Here is a 14,499-nt window from a genome sequence, read left to right on the forward strand (position 1 = left end):
CCATTTCCCACCCAAAGCTGTTACCAGTACAGTCCAAGAGGTTAATCTGTCATTCAAAGAATGTCCAGGACAATCTTGGAGGGATGGCAACCCTATATAGAGAAGCATTAGAATTATGCAGAGGTTAGATTGGCTAGAGATGTCTGTGAGCCAGATGGATTTTTTATGCATTATTTATATTTAGAGTGTGCCTTTCCTTATTTAATTAATTCAATCTCAAGAATTGCATATTAAGTTTGAATTCATGGTCTCTGGTTTGCTAGTGATGCTACATGAAACCAGTGGACTACTGAATCATTTCAAAAAACATGCAAGATTATTCGAATGCTTATCTTTTTGGACACCTTGATTGCTTCATAAAATGTTAACACGCTATAAGCCTGGACACAAAATCTAAAAGGGACACAGGCATCAGAATCAGAAATAACAATCACAGTCAGTGGAGCAGATGAATTTAATTTGGCAGAGCTCATCTCAAAAGCTTTGTGAATTCCTCTGAGCTACTCCCAAATACAGAGACAGATTGTATTATAAGCTTTTGCATTGGTATCTGAGCAGCAAGTCAGAATACACAGATGCACTTAACTGCTAACTGTCATTATAGTCTACAGGAAACGTTTATAGTATGCCTGCTGATCACTGCAATGATGCTAACAGCAAACCTCGACAAATGTACTTTTGACCTACTTCAGCTTGTCATTACAGTTTTCGCATTGACTTTGCAAATTACGTAGGAATTTAACTTTGGCTGCCAGCAAGAAAGATTTGAATTTACAACTCCAGGATACCCCAAAGCACTTTACAGTGAATGAAGTAATTATGAATTGCAATCTCTTTTGTAATGTAGGGAACATAGCTAAGTACAAACTGACAACAAAGTCCTACAAACAGCAACATTACTAAATCAGGTCATCAGGACATTGTCACAATGGTGTTGGCTGGGGATTACCAGCTGATCAGGATTCCAAGGAGAATACTGCTGATGTTGGAAGTTTGAAATAAACACAGAAAATTCTGGAAAAACTCAGCAGGTCTGGCAGCATCTATGGTGTAAGAAAGAGTTATTGCTTTGAGTCCAGTATGACTCTTCTTCAGAATAAAATGTCATGCTAGACTCAAAATGTTGACAGCTTCTCGGTTTTCTTTCTACTGATGCTCACAGACCTGTTGAATTCCTCCATCTATTTCTGTTTTTGCTCCAACATCCACCATTTTTGGTTCATTCTATTGTTCTGACTTGCACAAACTCCTTTTACAAGTTCCTACACTATAAATACACTAAATCAGAATCTTTTTCCCTTGACCTTTCCCACTCAGCAAGATAAAGTATAATATTCTGTCAAAGGTCAGTCTTCTGTGTGAGGCTCAAAAAGATAAATAGTTGGAGAAACTCATCAAGTCTGGCAGCATCTGTGGAGACAAAGGAGAGTTAGCATTTCAGGTCCAGTGACCACTCTTTAGAACTGACTGTAGCTAGGAGAAGATTGGTATATATGCTGAAGATGGAGTGTGAGGAGCGGGGAGGGGTAAACAATAGGTGGAGATGGAGCCCAGTGAGAGTATAGCAGTTGGATAGACAAAGCAGTGGGCAAATGTCAGCCTGCGAGAATCAGTAGCTGTGAATGGGAATCATTAGTGGCTGCCAATGAGTTGGTTGTGGTGGAAGCCCATGTGATGGCAAGGTCTGATGTGTGGAGTTTTCATTACCTTTGAAATGAAGAGTTCACCACGAAGTGAAGACTCTCATCCCAAAACTGATGGACAATGAGAGTTAATCTTGGGCAACATCCTGTTTTAAACCACAAGTAAGAGGAACCAGAGTAGACCACCTGGTCCTTAAAGCCACTTGGTCCTTGATCATGGCTGATCCAATATTAAACATATTGACTTTTTTGTTTTCCCTATTGATCAAGAATCTATCCATCTCAACCTTAAATATACAAAGGAATTTTGGGATGCTATTCTTGAGAGAGCGGCAGGAAGTCCATTTTAACAAAAATATTGTTATAGTGGATATAGACTGGTTTACAGAAACAAGATATATTAAGTATCTCCCCTCTCAGGTTACACTGTTTTGAAGAGCAGGGCAGGGCTTATGCCCGAAACGTCGATTCTCCTGCTCCTTGGATGCTGCCTGACCTACTGCGCTTTTCCAGCAACACATTTTTCAGCTCTGATCTCCAGCATCTGCAGTCCTCACTTTCTCCTAATCAACATGTCCTGACCAATACACAGAAAGGATTCATGAGAACAATGCCATGGACAACAATTTAAGTTATGAAGGTGGATTGGAGAAGTTAGAAGTATATTCCTCAGAGAAGAGAAGACTATTTGGAGGTCTGATAGAGGTTTCTAAAATCATGATGGGTTTAAACAGAACAGATAGGTGAAATTGTTCACTGCAATGAAAGGATGGCACTTAGCAAAATCCTCTTTTGGAGAGCGAACACAGAAGGAGCTGATTGCTTCCTTTACGTTAGAATAATTCTGTGATATGTATTACTTAACCAACACCACTGAAACAGATTATCTGGTCATTAGCACATTGGCGTGTGTGGAACCTTGCTATGCACAGACTGATTGCCATACTTCTTGCATTACAAGAGTATTTCATTGCTGTAAGGCACCTTGAGTCATCTTCAGGTTGTGAATAGTATTAAGTAAAGAGAGGCTTTTATTAAGATGTTCAGACAGGATACAATGCATCTATCAGGACAAAGATACGATATGCACAAAGCATAGTTCAGGAATGTACTCCTCTATAAGAGGAGAATTCTGTTCACAGTTATTGGCTTTCAGTAAGCTTCTTGTTTTAACTGCAGTACTATGTGAGCTCTGATACTACCTCTCTATAACTAAAAGCTTATCTGCTGCCAGGAATGAAACAATACTGTGGAAAGCAAGGAAAAGGAGGCCCCTATACACTTAAATAAATGTGAAACTCATATCTGCTCTAAATATCTGAAGCCGCATTAGCTTAGGGCACTTTTGTTCTGCAACCAACTTGGCTCAAGCTATTAAAGTGGAATGTAGTACATGGTCTCTTCTGACATTAATGTATGTTGTGCATGACACTCATACCCATTAGCAGAAAAATTGCTTAAATCCACAACTCTGAAATTCATGATGAATGGGGGTTGAGGGAATGGCAAAGGGACACAGATCCAGAGTGCAGACAACTTTCCATTCGCCCACTGACGTTACTGTTACTTCATCTGAAAACCTAGGTCAAGGTTACTTAAATGTAAAGAGTGGAGAACATTACTGTTTGCAAGTCAACCGAGTCACCTTCATGATCATTAAAGAGGAGGGAGAAGAAGTGGGAAACAGGAGTGGAGGAGCAGGGGAATGTGCAGACTATAGGGTTGGGGGATTAAGTAGAGGGACGGGGAGGGGGGATGCAGAGAGAAGGGGAAAGGCAGGAGAACAAACAGGAGGAGATTAAGGGACAGGGTGATATGGGGGGGGATGGGGAAGCAGAGGGTGAGGAGTAAGCACAGGGATAGGTGGAGGGGGAATTTTCTGTGGGATCTTTTACAACATTATAGTGTTCTGGAAATAATTAACATAATTAACATTTTTAAATGTTAAAAGAAAACTATGTTTCTATCTGATCAATTGCATTGTAAAACTGGTTTTTATATTTCTATCCCCCTTCCCCACAACGTTTCTGCCCACAGCCACGGTGATCTTAGTTGCCAGGACCCAATGGGTGTCAAATGCTTCCCACCTACCCAGCCTTTTGCTTCAAACATATTGCTAGTTTATGTGGCATCTAATATATAAGGTTAAGTATATTGCTTTTGAGACAATATTTGTAACAGTCAGATTTCACTGGATAATCAGTACATTACATACAATAAGAAAAAGGCAGCACAGATGGATATATGTGAGATGTTAACTCAGCGACTTTAATGACAAAGGGCATAAAAAGAGGTGTTTTTCTTCACAAAGCTGAATCAACAACATTTCTTGTTCGACCCATTTCACGGTTTACACATAATTAAGCTTGCACTCACGTTGTAATTTGCAGAGAAAAAATATTAATTTAAGCAGTGAATCATGCAGCATGAGCAGTATACTATTCCTTACCTAAGCAGAGAGCTCAGAAGCTTGTTCTCGTACCATCGCAGCTCTAAGCAAAGTTCTCTCTTCCAACCTGTAAGTGTTGAGGAGTCCTGCCCTTGTATCAGGAGGTCATGAGTTCAAGTACTACTCCAGAGACTTGAATGCATAGATACTTTTAGTGAGTTTAAAATCACACAACGCCAAGTTATAGTCCAACAGTTTTAATTGGAAGCACACTAGCTTTCGGAGTGACACTCCTTCATCAGGTGATGAAGGAGCGTCCCTCCAAAAGCTAGTGTGCTTCCAATTAAACCTGTTGGACTATAACCTGGTGTTGTGTGATTTTTAACTTTGAACACCCCAGTCCAACATCGGCATCTCCAAATCATGACTACTTTTAGTAAAGTGGTGAAGAAGTGCTGTGCTGTCATAGATTCTATCTTTTGGATGCTACATTAAAATGTGTTTGCCCACACAGGAGGGCATAAAGGTCCCCTCATACTATTCTAAGAACAGGGATGTTCCCTTGCTGTCCTGACCAACATTTATCCTTGAATCAAGATCAATAAAGATAAATTACTTGTGGGACCTTGTTGTGCACAAATTAACTGCAGTTTGCTATACTTTTAAAGGTAAAATATCCATCGACTATGAAGTGCTTTGGGAGGTTCTAACTTCATGAAACATATTACTTTTAATCCCATGGAGAAAATATGTTCATGTGAATCAATGGACGAAACTGGAAGTTGACAATGTTTGAAGAGGAAAACATACACATATGATACAAGGCACTACAGCTTGCAGTTACTTCTGGGGGAAAGGAGTGTGTGTCTGATTGGGCATCCCAGAGGGCTTATCTCCGAATTATGGGGTCAGCAGGGAGAGCCTCCCAGTCATGTGGCCCCCTGAGGGGATAGAAGCTTGTAATCACACAGGACTCCAGGGCAACTAATTGCTGAGCAGCTCACTGATGGAACTCTTGCCTTAGAGTCAGAAGTCCTCTGTTTGCATTACACTCATGGAAACAATTACCAGAGAAACCCGTCGTATTTTGCTACACAGTTTTACAGGTATAAAAGTGCAAAAGCAACATTATCTCTCTGAGGTTTCAGCTACTATTGTTTAGCAGGGACAGCAGGCCCACCGATTCAACCCTGTGGCCATTTTATTGTCTGCTGAAAAGAACTCTTTAAGCCAAGTAATTTGGATGATTTGAGAATTGACCTCAACACATTTTTCCATCAGAACTGTCAAAACCAATATAATTATATTTTGAAAAGTCATGGATTAGTCCACATGCTGAACCATCAGAAGCTAAATGCTTGAAATATTTTGCTTGCAGTTGGAAACACTGGTCTTTCACTTTGTGTGTGTGTCTTTACTACACAGATTTGAGCCCATAATGCTCCTGGGCTAAAGGGTGTAAACATGAGAACAAGTTGCATAAATCATGCTTATATTCCTCTGAATATTGAAGATTTAAGGGATGAGACAATTGAAATGCTTGATTTGATTGCAGGAGCTAATAATCTATCTCCATCTACCTGATATCCTCTAATGGAGAGCGAACAAAGGAACGAAACCTCCAAATGAGGAGCTAGGCCATTTGTGGAAGATGTAAGGAAGTACTTCTTTACACGAAGGACATGGAAATATCGAAGATCATCCTTACCTAAGAAGCTGCTGAGATAGGGGGTAATTACAGGGAGGCAGAACTGTGGTAACAATGTCACTGATTTAGTAATCCAGAACCCCAAGTTCTGGCTATGGGTTAGAATTGCATCATAGCAGGTGATGAAATTTGAATTAATTACAAATCTGGAATAAAAAGCAAGCCTAATGATGACTGTATAACCGCTGTTGAAAGTCACAAAAAACCATCTGGTTCACTAATGTCCTTTATGGAAGGAAATCTCCAGTTTTACCTGGTCTGGCCTATAGATGACTCCAGATCCATAATGATGTGGTTGACATTTAATGGCCATTGGACAACTGGAAATGAGCATAAATTCCAGCCCAGTCAACAATGCCCACATCCCATGAATGAATAAAAGTTGAACATTTCAAAACTGAGATTGAGGGATTTACATCAGGGTTACGGAATTGTGATGGATGGATGTGATGAAAGCACAGGTCAGTCACCATCTAGTTGAACAGCAGAACAGGTGCAAATGGTTAAATGGCCTATTTCTGTGCCGTTATTCATCCAGGTGATTTGATATGAAATATCCTTCTAGAGTTTTTCATCACTGCCAGTTTTAATGTGTCAGCATTTTAACCTGAGAATAAACAACTCCATCAATAAATAAAAAGGCACAAGAGACCTTGGTTATGAAGAGACTCAGGTTCTTTTCATTACAGAAGGTTAAAAGGGAGTTTGATTGGGCATTGAAGTTATAAGCTGTCTTGCCACAGCACAAGAAATATTATATAAATTAATGAAATATGTTTTGAAGTAAAGAGCTTTAGCACATCCCAAGATTATGAAAAGTGCGATAGAACTGCAAGTGCTTTCTTTATAAGCTGAAAAGAATCTTGTTTCCACTGTTCAGTGGGCCAGCATCAAATATTTCACCAATTACATGAAGTTAAGATGTTGTCTTCAGCTGTGGGATTTTAAAGCATGGAACATCTGACTAGGAACTATGGTGGAGGGGGGGAAATCCAGAAACAGCTTTTAAAAGGGATGAGGACAAGCATAAAACATTTAGGGGGAAAGAAAAGTTAAAATCATGAGCAAACTTGCAAGCAAACAGTTAATGAGTTAATGAGTCAGAATGAGACTGAATGGCCTCCTCCAAAACTGAAAATATGATTTCACAAAACTTTCTGTTTAGTTTACAGTGGAACAATGTTAGATGACCATTCAGAATCCACAAATTCAAAGCTTCTTTTTAGATTAAGGAAGGAAGATGGAAACATTTGTAGCCCTGTTTCAGCACAATAGCAACCTGTGTTTATATAACATCTTTAACTTAAGAAAACATTCCAAGATACTTCACAGGAGTATTATCAGTCAATGTGACACCAGGCCACAAAAGAACTAATAGATCAAAGACTTGGTCAAACAAGGAGGGTTTAAAAAGTACACAAGGTATCGAAATTTGGGGCGGGGGGAGGAGTTCCACAACTTTGGGCCTAGTCACTAAAAGCAGACTGTTGAAAATGAAGATTGCACAAGACATCAGAATGGAGGAGTGCAATGAACTCTGAGGGTTATAGTAAGAGAGAGAGGAAGGGAGGAGCAAAGATGATTTTCAAATTGATGAGAAGTTTAAAAGCAGGCAATACGGAATAAAGTGCTTACTAACTATTGAGCAAAGTGACCATCAACCATGAAGAAATTCAGGCTCCAGATGGTCAGACCTTGCCAGCCTCCAGTGAGCAATTAGGTGAGAATGGGGGCACAGCTGAATTGTTACAAAATCTTTTAGTAATTAGTCGATTGCATTGTTTCTTTGCTGGTGCAATTTTACATAGTGACAGCTGATAAAATGTCACCAAGCAAATTTGCAAAAAAAGCATCATAAGCAACTGAATGTTCATAACCCAGCACATGGAATGTGTCTCCAAGGATAGACTGGAATATTTTCCTTGGAAAAATTCCATCAGTGATGTACTCTGGGCTACAAAAATAAATCGGAGGAAAGAGTTGGGCTATCATGTGTAAAAACAACTGTTAATTGCACTGTGCCATCGAGTTCAGTAAAACAGACACACTCTTGTGCAGAAAACAGTCTGCTCTGCTACACCATGTATCAGCCAAGATGATTTCCTTCCTCTAACTGGCTTTGCAGTATGACTTCCCCTCTGTCTTTATGTAATGGCATATAGTAAGGTAAAACAAAATAGCTTATTAAAATTCCATTTGAAGTCACAATATTAAAGCAGGATTTTCTCAGTATGCATTCCAGATTCTCAAAGTCACCCAGCTACTGAATGAAAACTAAATCAACACTAAATGTATCAGCCTTTTCTTCATTTTGAAGGGGAAGTTCATTTACAATTTTATATATTGCATAGCACTGGTTTTTGTCCAATTCATTAAAGGCAAAGTATTTCAGAGTAGTCTCAAGAGCAAGTATCACACTGAGGGCAGGCGTTTCATGATCAAGGTGGACAACACAATTCATTCCATCAGATGAGATTTAATTGTTTCAACAGTAAACCCCGCCACCATCACCACCACCGTGCCCTCTAATGATCACATTAAGAGCAGCAGGTAGCAAGCCTAGTAGCTAGGTACCTGCACAACACTGGTCTGGGTTGCCAACCCTCCAGGATTATCCTGAAATCTCCAGGAATTAAAGATTAATCTCTTCAACCCACTACCAGCAAAGTGGAAGAAAAATCTTCAAAGCATGTATTATCGTGTTTCCAATTTTCTGTAAATCTTTTGCTTATTAGTTTTAACAGTGGTTTGAACAATGTTTTCTGGAAATCTAAGTACATGGTATGCCAATATGCTCCTCCTCCACAGTGCATGTTACTCTTCAAAAAACTTCAATAAATTGATTAAATGTGATTTCCCTTTCACAAAACTATGCTGACTCTTCCCAATTACTTTTTTTTAAAAGTACTGTACGCATCTGTAGCCTCATTAATGACCAATTCTAACACCTTCCTCATGATTGATGTCAAGCTAACTGACTTCAAGGTTTTTACCTCCATTCTCGAAGAAAGGGTTTATATTTGCTACTTTCCAGTCAGATGGAAACTTTCCAGAATCTAACTAGTTTTGGAAAACGCTGCTTCACCATTCCAGCCAGACTCAAAACAGTGCCACATTCATGACCCTCTCGGAACACTGTCAGAATCTTAATGAGATAAATCCAAAACACCACAGAGTTCTGTAAATGCTGCATTTCATAAAAAAAAAGTAACTCTGAGTTAACAGTAATCTCAGAGCATGCTTTTGCAGAATCACCTGTTCAGTAGTTGGGTGCTCCTTTGCAACAAATGAAATGTGTGCCACATGATGTTTTACAGCTACAAGGTAAAACAATGTTTTATTCCAAACATTTCTCAATTTGGAGCACTTAAGTGGAATCCTTTCTTGGAATAAATCTTCAAGACTAGCCCTTTTTTTTCATTAATGAACCTCAGAATCCAGCTCTATAATCAGTCTCTATTTGAACATCTCTGCTGAGAGGACCTTGCCAGTAAACCAATGAACTCCAGACAGTTCTGTTGGTTCAGAAGCATCTATTGAAGAAAACAGGGTTGCCAACTCTGCTTGGAATTATTCCTGGAGGTTTCATCACAAACCTAGTGCCAGTAAAACAACCTCTTCAATAGCTTTAATGTTATGAATAAATGGTAAAATGTAAGCATTCAAACAGTTTTTGGAAAATAATTGTTTGATTGCCACTCTGATTTTTCTCCTAGGTTTTGTTTACACTAGTGACCAGGAGATTAATCTTCATCCATTGGAGATTCCAGACATTCCCAGTGGGTTGGTACCCCAAGGTGAGAACTGCAGCTTCACATTGGGCAACTGGTACAAGCCATAGCCCAGGTGAGTTGAGCATGGAAACCTGCCCTACAGTATATGAACTGATTTGATTCCAGAGTTTTGCTGTTAAAAACATTTTGAAATGTAATCATTGTATAAATTATTCAGAGCATGTTTCGGTGGGAGTCTAGTTTCATTTCAGTTTCTCTTGCAGCATCAATCAAAAGAAATGATGGAGTCGATTGCATAATCGTGTGCGTAATTTTGTAACAAGTATCAACATGAATCACTATGCAACTGAGATGAAACACATAGTCAGCAGATATCATTGTGCACAAATACAGGCATCACCTCACTTGTTTTGATGTAATTAACTTAGCTGCTGGAATTTGTGATACCTTTGCTCAGATGCTCTCCAAGTTGTTATTTCAGATGTAGACAGTTGCATTCATTCAACAACTTGCATTCATATATTATACCAAAGCATGTTAAAGGAGCATAATCAAACAGAAAATTGATATTAAGCCACATAAGGACATATCGCAGCAGATGATCAAAAACATGATCAAAAATGTGCATCTTAAAGGAAGAGAGAGAGTATGAGGTGGGAAAGTGTAGGGAGAGAATTCCAGAGCTTTAGGGCTGAGACAGCTGAAGCATGGCCGTCAATTGAAGCAAGGAAAATTGCAGACATGGATGAGGCCTGAATTGGATGAATGCAATGTTCAATACAGAACTAGTATTGTTAAATGTGTGACAATCTTCTGTATAAATTTGTCGCTGTGTGCAGACTGCCCTGAAGCACTTAAATCTTGGCATGCTTATTGCAAAGTGAACTGGATTTCGTTTGCGAACAAAATATGGCAATTGAATGTAGTTCTCACATAAAGATATACCAGATCATTTAAATTTGCTCTGCACTGATTTCAAAATTGGAATTGGTACAGAAATAATTGTATGGAAATCTTAACCCGTTTTACTCACCATTTAAATAATAATGAAATAAACAAACTTTTTGTGGTAATTGGTGTAGGTAAAATTGCCAATGGTGTCCTGGTAGAATAAGAAAAAGCCAAAGTGAAAGACAAATTTTAAAGAAAGAATTTGGATTAATATAGCACCTTTCAAAATTAGAGGCTCGACAAGTGCTTTACAGCCAATGAATTATTTGAAGTGAAACTGCTGTTGTAACGTAGGAAATGTGGGAACCAATCGACACATAGCAAGTTCCCAGAAACAAAACTTGATAATGGCCTGATAATCTTTGTGAACGATATTGGTTGAGGGATAAATATTTACAGGATAGTAAGGAGGACTTCTCTGTTCTTCAAAATAGTACCATGATCTTTTACATTTATCAGGGTAGGTGGAGTGTTGGTTAAACATCACATCCAAAAGACCACATCACTGGCAAGACTGCATTCCCTCAATGTTGTAACAGTTTAGTTATTTGTGTTCCTCACTCTGAAGTGGGACTTGAATCTGTAAATTCCTGACTCAGGGGTGACAACATTACCAGGTCAGCTGTGTTGAACCAATTGTGTCAGAATGGCTTTTACCAGAACATCAGATATGGAAGTAGGATAGAAAAGTGCCCCACCTGATAGCTCAATTATTCCAAACGCTGGCGAGTTTGACAGGTGGCCAGTACAGCAGGACTCATGCTCTCATGTCAAGGCAGAGGTCTGACAACTTTCAAAAGGCTTTAAACAGAATAGCTATTGGTATTGGGTGTGTGTTCCATTCCAGTATCACAGTACAAAGGATAAGGAAAGTTTGCAATCATGGGTAGCAAGTTCTTGGTCAAGGTTAGGATGTCAATGTAAAGTGAGAAAGAGAAAATTGTGGGAACAGAACCAAAATACACTTCCCTGGCCTTGCACCAGCTATCAAAAGAGTTACGGTACAACGGCAAAGTCAAATCCTTCCTCCCAGGGAATTGGTGGCACAGAGTAACAACATGGCCAAGTTAAAGAGGAAGGAGAAAGAATTCAGGAGTTTTATCAGAAATGAATGAGCTCATAAGAGGAGGTTGATTGCGTGACTTTAAAAGGGCACAACTTCTGATTGTATTTTTTTTAAAGTGAATCATTTACAGGAAAGTGGAACTGTGGACTGAGATTTCTGTACATGGTATGGTCACAAATGCTATTGTGAAAGAAAGGAAACTGGTCACAATGACAATACCCAGTCACCACCACAAATAATCTCACTATTTCTCTGAATTATGATATAACATGCATTTGTTTCCACCTGATTGTAATCTACATTTACAATGCAATTGCTAACATCTGACAATTTTATCCGGCATCTAAACGTATTTTTTTTAAAATGGGATCTGGAAATTGCCCTTGAACAATTTTTGTTCCAGTGCTTGTGAGAATGGTCATTCCTTCCAAGCAGTGAGCTGTCTCTAAGCTTTTTTTGCTGCTTCCAAGGAGTCTTACAGACAAAGGTTCCTCAACTGTCAAACCAAGAGAAGATACAGGAAGCAACACTTGCAACATTTTTGAACAACTTAAAATAAATCTTTACACACGAACACTTAAAATTGGCAAGTTGTCACCACTACTCTGAAACTCAAGAACTAATGAATTAAGACCATAAAGCATAGGGAGCAGAAATTAGGTCATTCAGCCCATCGAGTCTGCTGCGCCAGTCAATCATGGCTGATAAGTTTCTCAACCCAGTTCTCTCACTTTCTCTCCATATCCCTTAATCCCTTGATAGTCAAGAACCTATCTATCTCAGTTTTAAATATATTCAATGACCTGGTCCTCTATGGCAATGAATTTCACAGATTCACCACTCTCTGGCTGAAGACGTTTCTCCTTATCTCCATTCTAAAAAGTCTTCCATTTAGTCTAAGGCTATGCCCTCAGGTCCTAGTCTGTCCTACCAATGGGAACATCTTCCCAATATCTACTCTGTCCAGACCATTCAGTATTCTGTAGAATCAATCAGATTCCCTCCAACCCCACCTCCCTGCCCCCATCCTTCTAAACTCTGAGTATATACCCAGATTCCTCAAACATGAAGCTTTTCATTCCTGAGACCTCCTCTGAATACGTACCACGGCCAGTACATCCTTTCTTAAATATGGGGGCCAAAACAGCACACAATACTCAAAATGTGGTCTGACCAGAGGAGGGTCATTGTGGACTTGTTGGGCCAAAGGGCCTGTTTCCACACTGTAGGGAATCTAATTTAATCTAATCATTATAAAGCCTCTTTTTTATTCAAGTCCTCTCAAAATATTTCATTCTCATTGACTCCTGACTCAACCTGCAAGTTTACCTTGAGAGAATCCTGGACTAGAACCCCCAAGTCTTTTTGCACTTCAGATCTCTGAATCTTCCTATCAAAATATATGACCTCACACTTTCTCACAATGTTTTCCATTTGCCACTCCCTTGCCCACTCTCTGAACTTGTCCAAATTAACTGGTGAACTGGAAAAAGATATTTTCACCCAAATCCAATTTTCAGAGTTGTGTCTTGCTTCAGGGCCAGTGGGGAGTTCGGAGAGTGCGTGTTTTTACAACAAACCAGCACAGATATGATGGGCCAAATAACCTTCTTCTATACTGTATGATTCTATGTGTGCACAGTCCCATCAGCACATGAAGACAGAAGTGCACCTCAAAACCTGTGTAATTCTTTCACTAAATACTCCATGAAAGACACGGAAATAAATAATATCTCAGAACTTCAAGGTCCAGCGCTCTGCAGAGTGATTGAATTTTCCTGTCAAAGTCATCCCAATATGGGCTATTAACGATCAAGCAGACGGTTGCCTGTTTATAGTTGATTCAACTCACAGCAAGTATGGGGTTTGGTGGACACCACTGGGACACATTAAAAAATTCATCAAGGAACTAAAGAGTCTGAATTTATATAGCACCATTTATGAGATTAAGTTGTCCCAATGTGCTTGACAGCTGATAAAATACCTTTGAAGTATAGTCACAAATGCAACATAAAAAACACAGCAGTGCATTTGAGAACAGCAAACTTCCACAAGCAGCAGTGTGTCTACTGAGATGGCAGTACTGGCCAGGGCATCAGACAGAATATCTATGATATAATGGTGTAACTTATAGGAATTATAGAGTCATAGAGGTGTACAGACCCTTCAGCCCAACTTGTCCATGCTGACCAGATATCCTAAATTAATCTACTCCCGTGGCCAGCACTTGGCCCTATCCCTCAGAACCCTTCCTATTCATATCCCATCCAGATCCTTTTTAAATGTTGTAATTGTACCAGCTTCCACCACTTCCTCTGGCAGCTCATTCCATACATACACTATCCTCTCTGTGAAAAGGTTGCTCTTTGGTCCCTTTTGAATCTTCCCTGTCTCATCTTAAAACTATGCCCACTAGTTTTGCACCCCACCACCCACAACAGGGAAAGATCATGACTATTCAACCTACCCACGCCCCAAACCTCCAGAAAGTCACCCCTCAGCCTCCGATGTTCCAGCCTATTCAGTTAAAATCTTCCAACTTGACAACATCCTTGCAAATCTTTTCTGAACCCTTTCAAGTTTCACAGCATCCTTCTTTTTGCAGGGAGACTACAATTAAACGCAGTATTCCAAAAGTGGCCTAATGAATGTCCTGCACAGCCACAACATGACCTCCCAGTTCCTTTATTCAATGCACTAACCAATAAAGCCAAGCATACTAAATGCCTTCTTCACTATTTATTGATCTGGACTCCAGTTTCAAGAAACTATGAATCTGCACTCCAAGGTCTCTTTGTTCAGCAACACTCCCCAGGACCTTACCATTAATTGTATTATTATTTAGACATAATTCTTATACCTCCCAAATACGTAATATATAGCAAGCAATTAGAGTCTAGAGATGTATTGCATGGAAACAGACCCTTCAGTCCAACCCGTCCATGCCGACCAGCTATCCCAACCCAATCTAGTGCCACCTGCCAGCACCCGGCCCATATCCCTCTAAA

At 39.5% G+C, this 14,499-nt stretch overlaps 2 protein-coding genes across 3 annotated transcripts in view; one reads left to right on the top strand and one right to left on the bottom strand.

Annotated features, from left to right (window-relative positions):
* chlsn (cholesin) overlaps positions 1-14,499 on the bottom strand; it is a 416,204-nt gene that overhangs the window by 45,204 nt on the left and 356,501 nt on the right. The gene's annotated exons all lie outside the window — the stretch shown is intronic.
* The window catches only part of gpr146 (G protein-coupled receptor 146), a 109,271-nt gene that overhangs the window by 4,638 nt on the left and 90,134 nt on the right, over positions 1-14,499 (top strand). Inside the window, exon 3 of one of the 2 annotated variants that reach the window (XM_072559278.1) lies at positions 9,457-9,586. The gene's annotated coding sequence lies outside the window, so the exon portion shown is untranslated. The remainder of the gene's footprint in view (positions 1-9,456; positions 9,587-14,499) is intronic. The other variant, XM_072559279.1, reaches the window with a different exon arrangement.

Source organism: Chiloscyllium punctatum, chromosome 40, assembly GCF_047496795.1.
Source record: "Chiloscyllium punctatum isolate Juve2018m chromosome 40, sChiPun1.3, whole genome shotgun sequence".
NCBI lineage: Eukaryota > Metazoa > Chordata > Chondrichthyes > Orectolobiformes > Hemiscylliidae > Chiloscyllium > Chiloscyllium punctatum.